The sequence below is a fragment of the Euphorbia lathyris genome, chromosome 3, assembly GCF_963576675.1.
Source record: "Euphorbia lathyris chromosome 3, ddEupLath1.1, whole genome shotgun sequence".
In the NCBI taxonomy this organism is placed as follows: domain Eukaryota; kingdom Viridiplantae; phylum Streptophyta; class Magnoliopsida; order Malpighiales; family Euphorbiaceae; genus Euphorbia; species Euphorbia lathyris.
This window is the reverse complement of record NC_088912.1, coordinates 42,671,212-42,682,603: the sequence shown is the minus strand read 5'-3', so window position 1 is coordinate 42,682,603 and position 11,392 is coordinate 42,671,212.

The following is an 11,392-nucleotide window of genomic DNA, read 5'->3' as shown; positions in this document are numbered from 1 at the left end:
GCCCTCCTAAAAGCGTCATCTATCTTGACTGGTAGACTGCGACATGGAGATCGGAGATGATTCCGGTCGTCACAGAGGCATGAAGACGCCATCACTGGTGTAGGACGAGTGGAGGAGCAGTGCCGGTCTAGGGTTTTTCCCCCTTTCTATCGTGATTAGAGAGATCAGACCAGGAAGAGAACGCATTCCATCTATTATTTAATTTGCTAAACATGATATTATTTTATCTCATATTATTTCATTCGTGAACACAATAAATGATTTTGTTCATGAACATACTTAACGAGCTATTCACAATCAAAACTCGTGAACAAAATAAATAAGCAACTTACGAGCTAAGCTCATGAACAAGCTAAATGAATCGGCTCGTGAACAAACGAGCTTCTAAACGAGCCGAGCTCAAACACAAATTTGAGTTCAAACCGAGCTCGTTAACATTATGACGACCAGAGCTTTAGCAGGCTACGGCTCAGCTCGATTATAACCCTATATATATGCGTTAATATGATCAAACTCATTTATTAAACGGGTTACATGGATTGACTCGTTTAACCCAATTAACTAAATATAATTGAAAATTGAAAAAACTATAAAAACAATTTGTTTGTTTTTAATTCAAGTGGAATTTCAGAAAAAACTGGAATTCTAGAATTCTAGAATTCTAGATTGTGGAATTATTCTGCAATTTCAGAAAATACTGAAATTCAATTCAAGAAAATACTAAAATTCTAGCATTTTCAGGAAGTCTGAAACAAAAAAAAAAAAACAGGAGGAAAATACCCATTCATTTTAATGGTATTTAGAGATTTGCCCCAGATTTGCTAACGACATAAATTAAATGGTTATTTTTGGCAAAAAAAAAAAAAACCTACATATACGATTTGTGAAAACGTGAAACTATAAAGTTTTGTTTGTAAAAAAAAAAAATTAACACTTGATTTTATGAGCTTAAAGTTTGATATAAATTTACGTTCCTATTTTAATATGATAAAGTATATTGTTCCTATTTTAATATGATAAAGTATATTTTCACGTTTTTCATTAGTACTGTTTTTTTATTCAGTTTTCACAATTTATTAAATAGATTAATATGATAAAGTATATTTTCACGTTTTTCATTAGTACTGTTTTTTTATTCAGTTTTCACAATTTATTAAATAGATTAATGAGTTAATCCAACTAATTCACAACTCAATCTATTTAAATGTGTTGATCCATTCATAATACAATTTATAAATGGATTAATCCAATTCATCTATTCTATAAGTTAAGTGGAGATCACCCATTTTTAGCCTGTATTATTATGCAGTGATGAATTATATGTTTCCAATCAAGTTTCTGGTGAATCAAAGTTAATCCAACTAGCATGAGCAATGTACAGTTTTACATCATTAGTTACCGTAATAGATGATGGAATATGCCACCAGTATCTCATCTCTATTCCGTTTTAATAAACAAATTTATATTCCAATTTTAATCAATTGGTGGAACCTTCTTTTCTTTCCGCCTATAATGATAATGTTTGCCTAATTAGAGATTATAAGGTATTCATGTGAAATAGGTTGTACAAACTACTCCAATTTAGTCAATATTTTACCTTTTGCTGAATGGCCTTATAAATATATTCCATTAAATTTCAAATAAGTTTATCCATTTTTTCATAAAAAAAAAAAAAAAAAAAAAGTAAAATGCAAAAATACCTCTAACGTTTTGGATCAAGAGCAATTTTACCCCTAACGTTAATAAATTGGGTCAATTTCAGACACTATTATAAAACACAGATATTTTTATTCTTTATTATGCACCAATTGCATAACAATTCGTTCTAAAAAAAGGATTTCATGTTTTCTATAATTTAATAAAAGAATTTGAGATTAATATTTATAATTCGGTGAATTTTTTGAATTTTTTTGTCTAATTCGTACAAAAAGACAATATATTTTTTTATTTTTTAATCTTTTTTCACATCCCAACGTATGTTTTTGATAAAATGACACGCATATGAAGTGTAGATAACAAGATTCATGATCGAGAAGACAGTTCGATAAATTATTTCTCAAATTGATCCAATTTATTAATGTTAGGGGTAAAATTGCTCTTGGCTTCCAACGTTAGGGGTAAAATTGCACCATTTTATACGTTATGAGTAAAATTGCACCATTTTATACGTTAAGGGTAAAATTGCTCCTGGCCCAAAACGTTAGGGGTATTTTTGCACCTTAACCAAAAAAAATCAAATAAGTTCAATTTTTTTTTTTTTATTATAAAAGTTGGTCATATCTTCAGAGAGCAGAGCCGGGTTGCTGATCGCTTGGCAGCGGCTGGTCATGAGGGGATGTTGGGCGTCACAACCCTTTCTGATCCTCCTATTTTTCTCTCTTCTCTTCTTTTAGAAGATAGGATTGAGGTTAGCTTCCCTAGACTTATCCCAGGCTAGGTTTCTTTGTTTTGGTTTTTATTTTTTCTTTTTTTTGTTTCTAAAAAAAATATAATAAATTGTAATTTTAAACATACTCAACTTTTAAGTTTGATTTGCAAATAATAATAAGTAAAAAAGAAAGATTATTATTCAAGTCTCAAGTTTGTAACTTTTGACTACATTATTGGGCAAAATATTCCATGGTCACCAAGCTTTAATCATTTCTACAATATCGCTCCTAAATTTCAAAATGTAATGTAAACTCAATTCTATATTTTCTAAAATTATAGCCACTAAACTTCAATTAACGTCTTAAAATAAAATCGTAAAATAGAAACGTTTAAAAATTAAAATTGATTAGAACTACATTTATTATGGAACCAGTTTTTTTCAAAATCATAATTTTTAGAGTTTTCTCTCTTTAAATATTTATTTTCTCCTAATCAAACGTCTTAATGATTTCAAGATAAAAAAATTAAAAAATTAAAGTTGCGTAAAATCTTATTAATTTTTAATTTTTTTTTATTTTGAGATCATTAATAATCATTTTGAAATTTAGTGACAATATTTATGTTATATTTTAAAGTTTAATAAAAATACATGAAATGAATAAGGTTCATTGGCCATGAATATAATTTAACCTCTATTATTTTACTAACTATTGTTAAATAAAAATAAGTTCTAACAAGATATATGTAGGGTAAAAGAAATTGAAGATATTGAAGAAGGGGGTGGTGAAGGTAAATAAGGAAGAGTAAACGTGGCAATACATGATTGGTAAAGATACGTGTAGCAGGCGAGGGTAGATCCCACGCCACATGATTCGCTAACGTGTAACTTTGCATAAAGAGCCCAAAGCCAAGACTGATTACTCCGGACATTAACTTCCGGATCACCATTTCCACTTCTTTTCCAAATCAATTCAAAAATGGTGAAGACTACATCTACTCCTTCTCTTTCTGCAGCAGCCGACGATCTCGTCTTCCTCAACGAACAAGAAGCAAACGATTCTTCTTTCTGGGAATTCATTAATCAATCCGATGCTGATTCCGATACCGACTCTTTGTGGAGCATCGAAAACGGATTCCTTTCTTGGTCTAACGTTCCAGCCCCTCCGCGACCTAGATCGTCTAATTCCAATCAAGAAATCGAAACGCATGTGGTTATTGAGGGCCAAGATGCCGTCGATGCTGCGGATTTTACTACGGCGCGTGTTGAAATTCCCGATGATTCCGAACGCAAAGAAGAGGGAAAACAGGGTAAAAAATATGAAAATCGAGATGGCGATGAAGAACATGAAAGGAATGATGATCTTGGATATGGGCTGGATGATGAACTAGTTCCGTGGAATGTGGCTGGGAAGTTTGGGAGAGAGAGGATGAGGAAATTGGGGAAAAGATTGTGTTCAAAAATGGTGAATTCGAAACGCAATCCTTATGCGTTTGTGAAGCCAGGGTGTGTCCATGGAAAGCATGGATTGGGGATGAAAGCATGAAATTGAAGGTAAATTTGGGTAAATAAATTGTATGTAGAATTGGGTTTAATTGTTCATGCTTGGTTGGATTGGGTGATTCAATTAGGCTAGGTTTAAAGAATATATAATTTTCATGGAATGACTTGATATGATGATGATCTTGTTCATATTAGTTTTAATGTTGAAGCTTTGGAGTGAATTGAATTGAATTGAATTGTCGATATTGATTGACATAGTTGAATTGAGGGTGTTGGTAGATTGAAAAATTAGTTCAAATCTACGATACAAGATTAATGATTAATGGTTTAGAGTTTCTTGTAAAATAAAAAAAATGGGGAAATGGATATTAATTTTCTTGGATGAAATGAAAGTAAGCTTCTACGGAATTTGTATGTAACGCCAAACTCTATACATTTTGATTTTTAGCTCTTTAAAAGGGAATTTGTCCATTTATCTTTTTGAACAGTTGCGTTCACATAGATCCTGATGACCACGTAAATTTGATCATTCACCGTTAAATCCAGACAGATTAAAATCTTAAGAGTCAATGTGAAGGTAACTGAATCTTTGAATATGTATTTTTTTAAATATCTACTACCCTTACTAAATAGATATATTCGAATACACATTCTTTAATGGGTGAAACTTTAATTTTGTCCATTAAGAGTTGTATTTTAGTCCAAGTTTAAAATTACCAATGTTAAAGTTGAAATTTACATGGTACAGAAAATATTGTTTTGGCCCGTTATACATTACTATACTCCTAACTAATCAAATAGCAATGTATATCACTTCATTTCATTGATTGGGGTTAAAAAATAAATATTTACAAATTGATTCTTCAAATGTATTAGGAACTATTCTATTGCTTCAGAAAAAAATAAAAATAAAAAGACAATTCTAAAATTTCTAAAAATCTATTATAAGAAAAAAAGAAAAAATACTAAAAATCTCATTAATCATCAGTTTTCATCTTTGTCGTTAACTGTTTCAATTTTCAATATTTTTTTTTTTTGTGTGAAATGGGAAGCAGAGCAGAGGTTTGGCTGAATCCAATTTGTGTGATGGGGACCCTCTATTGTGGTTTAAAATTTTGACAAATGGATGAAAAATGTTCGGGTGCTAAAAACTTTAAATCTTAACATAAAAGTTATTCAATTTTACATTTTTTAATATCTGCTGTCACTCAATTTTAATTAACTTTTCAAAATGATCGTTAACTACTGTATCAAAATAAAAATATTTAAGAATTAAAGTTAAATGATATTTACCATGAAATCACATTTTTTATTTTCCAAATTCACCACTTTTTAGAGCTTTTTTTTCTTCTAAAAATTGACTATTTCTCATAACCAAATAATACACAAATCACATCAAAACGAAAATTTTCAAGAATTAAAGTTAATTAGAATATCATTAATCCTTGAATTTTTTTTATTTTGAAACTGTCAACGGTCGTTTTAAGACGTTGAGTGGCCACATATATTTTTTTTATAAAATTAAATGACTTTTATGTTACGTTTTGAAGTTCAGTAACTATACCCTTAAAAAAGTAAAGTTTAATGGACATAGATATAATTTACCCCTAAAACAATTGTTAAAGTGTTTTAGTTACATTGTTATTTTACTACTCCCTCAATTTATTCCCATTCCTTTTTTTCCCTATTTTATCAGTATATTATGAGTTTAATGTTAATTATTTTGCTTTTAACTAAATAAATGTTAAAAATAAATGAGAATGATTAACAAATAGAAGTAAAAAGTATTTTGGTCCATTTTAACTAATAGTTAATGCAAATTATTTTTTTAAAATTATTAAAAGAAGTTTTTTTTTATGCTTTAAAAGAAGATTTTCTTAATATATATGATTTGGTCCAATTATTTGGGACCAAAATGAGTATTAAAGTTTTGACGATGCAATAATATATTTAAAGAAGATTATAAAATGTTCTTTTAATTTTATATATAAAAAAAAATTCTACATTATAATGACATTCTTTTATAAACATACGGTGTAACTGATACATATTTAATTATAGGTACATTATTTAAAAACATAAGGTGTTTACTAAAAAAAAATTGGATTGTTTTTTTAGAATATCTGGATGATGTGGATGGTCAAGTAGTTGGCGACCCCTATATCCATCCCAGGTTGGATAATCATAGTCCAGGGTCCTGCCTATTGCTTGCATTGCACAACTAAAATCTTCTTTAATTCCCTGGCTTTCATTTGATGGGCTGACTTTAGGCTTTAAATGGATGGTCAACTTTTATCATGAAATTATATTGAACTCTTTATTTAAAAAGAAAATAATAAAAAAAAAAATAGTTAATGTTTAATGAAGTAGGAATTCAATTAATAAGATAATGTAATGTAACGATTTACTCCAAACCAAATTATAGAGAGAGGAATAGTTTGGTTGAAAGTCTAGCACAGCAAATGAGACAGTAGACAAGGCACCAGAAAATTTGAGAAATTTTATTGAGTAACACTGATTCATAGTAAATTTTATTTACTGAAAGGTCCTTGTACGTTTCTTTATATTTACCTATTGTTTGGTTTACCCATAGAACCTACAAGTTAATAGTAATATTTTGACCCACCAAACATGGGTCGGTTACTGGGTTGCATCCAATGGTCACAAGTCTTGATCCTTCAATTTCATTCTATGATAACTTACTTTTTAGGACAAGACAAACTACGACTGTCCTTTCCTTCCAAAACCCAACCAATTTCTTTTTTTTTTTTTTTTCATTTCCCTTCTTTTATTATTTCTGCTCTCCCCACTAAATGTATATATACTAGAAAAAATTGAAAAAACATAAAATATGTGTAAAATAGTCTTGCTCATAAAGAAATTGCATCGGCTGAACAGCAGTGGCGAATCCAGGATTTAAGGGAAGGGGTAAAATTCTACATAAAATATTTTTAGACAAAAAATATAAAATTGTTCAATTTTTTATGACAAAAAATGCAAAATTGTTCAATTTTTGGTGACGAAAAATGCAAAATCATTCAATTGTCATGCATTATTTTCATGATTTTTTTTGATAAAAAACGTAAATTATATTGTTTCCGAATCGTAATCATCCATTTCCGGGATTCTCGGGTTGTTATGCATCAAATATCCCTAACGTTTTGGGTCAGGTGCAATTTTACCCATAACATCTAAAATGGTGCAATTTTACCCCTAATGTTTGTAGACAAGAGCAATTTTATCTCTAACGTTGATAAATTGGATCAATTTCAGACACTATTATAAAATACAGTCATTTTTTTCTTTATTTTGCACCAATTTTACCCATAACGTTGATAAATTGGATCAATTTTAGACACTATTATTCATGACCGAGAAGACAGTTTGATGAATTATTTCTTAAATTGACCCAATTTATCAACGTTAGGGGTAAAATTGCTTTTGGCTTCCAACATTAGGGATAAAATTGTCCTTGATCCAAAATATTAGGGGTATTTTTGCACTTTAACCCTTATTTTTGGACTAATTTTTTTTTTTAATGGGATGGGGTGCCCCTTTGACCCCTACATCCGCCCCTGCTGAACAAGCCCCCGCTCGGTGTTAGCCGCAGAAATTTAAAAACAATTTTGAAATCCCCTTATGTGTTGTTGCCAGTGGAAGGTGTGAGGAAGGAAAAGATAGGATTGTTGGATGATTCGGTGTTTAGAGAGAGAGGGAGGCCGAATCTTAGAGAGAGAGAGAGATAAGTTGAATGAATAATAATTCCCTTAATTAGGGTTCGTATTGATCACAGGTATATATATGACAGACATATGAATATATACTAATTAGGTTTTCTGAACCCTAATTAGTTGTATAGTTTAGATACAACTCTAAGACTTAATCCTAGATATAATGGAATCTTATCTCTGCACACTAAATAGACTTGTGTACAGACTACAATTCTATTTAGTGTGAGAATAATTATCTGTAGAGATAATACAGATATTATCTCTAACACCCCCCTTCAAGCCGATGCTGCGGAGAAACCAACAGTCGAGAGCGTAACTGCGTGAAGCGAAGACTGGGTAGCGGCTTGGTTAAAATGTATGCTACTTGATCATCAGTAGGAATGAATCTGACATTGAGAAAACCATTTGTGACTTGTTCACGAACAAAGTGATAATCCAGCTCAATGTGTTTTGTGCGAGCATGAAACACAGGATTTGAAGTGAGATAAATCGCACCTACATTGTCACACCATAATTGTATAGGGGGTGGTATGTGAAATCCCAAATCTTTCAACAATGATTTGAGCCAGAGTAATTCCGCTGCTGCATTTGCAACTGCTTTGTACTCACTTTCAGTGGACGATCTTGCAATGGTGGGTTGTTTTCGCGTTTGCCAGGAAACAATGCTATTCCCAATGTATACACAAAAAGCTCCAGTTGATCGTCTGTCATCCGGGCACCCCCCCCCCCAATCACTGTCCGAGTAGCAATGCATATGCGAAATGTGTTTAGGTGACATAAGGATGCCAAACTCAAGAGTTCCCTGAAGATACCGAAGCACCCTCTTTACACTCTTCCAGTGTTCATCCGTGGGACAGTGAAGGAACTGACATAGCTTGTTGACCGAGAAGGCAATGTTAGGGCGAGTGAGAAGAAGATATTGAAGAGCACCGACAACACTCCGATATTCATCTCCTGATGCAAGCAGAGTGCCAAGACTTTTTGACAACGTGGGAGTGGTACTCATAGGTGTCGTGATTGGTTTGGCATCCGCCATGTTTACACGATTAAGGATGTCGGCTGCATATTTTGCTTGACACAGGTGAATACCATCTTTTGAATACTGAATCTCAATGCCCAAGAAATATTCCGCACGTCCCAAATTGCGAATGGGAAATTCAGTTTCAATTGAAGAGATTATACTAACAATGTGAGCCGGTGAGTTACCTATGATAAGGATGTCATCCACATAACATAAGATGTATGTCTGAAGTTTTCCATTTGTGTGAACAAATAGGGAGTTATCAGCCAGTGACATGCGGAATCCAAGAGAAATTAGAAAATTTCGTAGGCGAGTGAACCATTCCCGCGGAGCCTGCTTTAGCCCATACAGACTCTTCTGGAGTAGACACACATGATCAGCTTTATCTGGATCACGAAACCCTTGTGGTTGTTCCATGTAAATTGTTTCAGTGAGGTTTCCATGTAGAAATGCATTCGAGACATCAAGCTGATTGATGAACCATCTGTTTACTGCAGCAATAGCCATAACTGTTCGTATAGTGGTTGCTTTTACCACTGGACTGAACGTTTCTTTGTAATCAATGCCCGATTTTTGAGTGAATCCACGTGCCACAAGCCGAGCTTTGTATCGATCAATTGATCCATCCGACTTTCATTTTGTGCAAAAAATCCAGCGAGAAGTAATAATATGTCTTCCTTGGGGTCGTGGAACAAGTTTCCAAGTTCCGTTGTCAATAAGGGCTTTGATTTCTTCTGACATGGCTTGCCGCCATTCTGGTAATTTGTGTGCTTTGCTAAAACACGTAGGATCGATCACCCCATTTTCATGTGACACTAGAAGTGCTTCAAATCTGTCCCGTGAGTGCAGTGTTGAGTGACGTAATTGCATTGTATGACGTCTGGATGTATCTGGTTCGATTTCCGATGTGGGTATCGTTGCCGTAGTGGTGCGCAGCTCTTGTGCCGCACCATGCCGAGTGTCGGTTGTCGCCATTATCTCTGTACCGGATAGGGGGCTGGCGAGCTGTGGTGATTATGATCAACAAGAGGAGCCCGCAATGTGATGTCACGAACTTGCGCGTCACTGTAGGCACAGTTCAGATTGTCACTTGGCTCGCTAATTGCGGCAGCCTCATCGCTATTTATGGCTTGCGGTTCCGACGATGCGGACTGATGTGTTTAGTGAGTCGCATTGGTCGGATTCGCTGATGACTGAACAGGTAGCACAGGTGGAGGAGAAGAGGATGGAAGAGAGACATGGATGAAGGTTTGAGGATTACCTGGATACGGTCCAAGAATGGAAGGTAGTTCTAGTGTCGTCGCATCCAACCCCGCGCTAGTGGAGAGAGGCGTGATGACCGGTTGAGCTGCCGGGAAGACTCCTTCATCATGTTTGACAAATTTACAGATGTAAATTCTGCCTGTGGATATGTCTAAACATAACTCGCCAGAATGATTGGACGAAGGTCCAAGATAAACACACAGTTTGGAACGAAAATCAAACTTGTTTTTGTTATAAGGTCGTAGTAACGGATAAATGCCACTACCAAATATTCGAAGGAACGAGTAAGCAGGTTGCCTTTGATAAAGCATAAAAAAGGGAGAGCGATTCCTAAGTGTTTTGGTAGGAAGGATATTGATCATGCGTACGCTGTGAGTCATAGCATAATTCCAGAATTTTAGAGGTAAATTGGCATTAGCAAGCATTGTTAAACACGTGTCTACAACATGTCTAATTTTTTATTCAGCTATGCCATTTTGAGCATGTGTGTGTGGACAAGCAATTTTGTGCACAATTCCTTTTTCATGGAGAAAGGGCTGAAGTTTTTGAAATTCTCCCCCAAAATCGGAGTAGAAGTTTTTAACTTTAGCATCATATTGATTTCTAATCATGGCAAAAAAAATTTGAAATGTTAAAGCTACTTCACTTTTATTCTTGAGACAAAATAACCAGCTAAAGCGAGTGAATTCATCAATGATAATAAAAAAATAACGATGTCCATTAAAAGAAAGAGTAGGGGCAGGACCCCAAACATCCAAATGCAAATTTTCAAAGCGAAAAGTACTAGAACGAACAATTGAAGGTAAAGAAGACTGAGATAATTTCCCTAAGGGACAAAAAGAACAAGTACTCGCAGGTGCGGATGATGATAAATTATTGTCTTTTAAAATTCTACTAACTGTCTGATTCTGACAGTGACCAAGTCGTGCATGCCACCGCTCAAAGGAAACCTTCTCTCCAACTAACGCCTCTTTCAAGTTGGGTGGAAGCACATAGAGCCCATCCTTACTCGGACCGCGTAACAGGATTTCCCCAGTAGTTTGATCCTTCACAAGAAAATGGTTAGGCCAAAATTCAAAGAAACAAGCATTATCACGAGTAAATTTCTGAACAGACAATAATGACTTTGTAAGTTTTGGTACTAGCAAGATATCAGAAATTTTAAGATTATTGATATAAGATTGACCAAGATGAGAGATTTTCAAACCTTGCCCATTGCCAAAGTGGACCGTATCATTCCCAGGGTAGGGCTGCATTTGTTGTAACTGGTTTGAATTAGCCGTCATGTGATTTGTGGCTCCCGTGTCCGGGTACCAGGATTGCGGCGGCCCACTGAATGGATCCATAGGAGTGTGCCATACGACATTTGCTTGTGCACTAGGTCGCGGTTGTTGTGTTGCAAACCCCTTGGGCCTCTTGCATTTGTCCGCCCAATGGTCAAGATCACCGCAGTTAAAGCATTTACCGCTTCTCCTCTTTTTTGTTTTGGATTTTGCATTTGTAGAA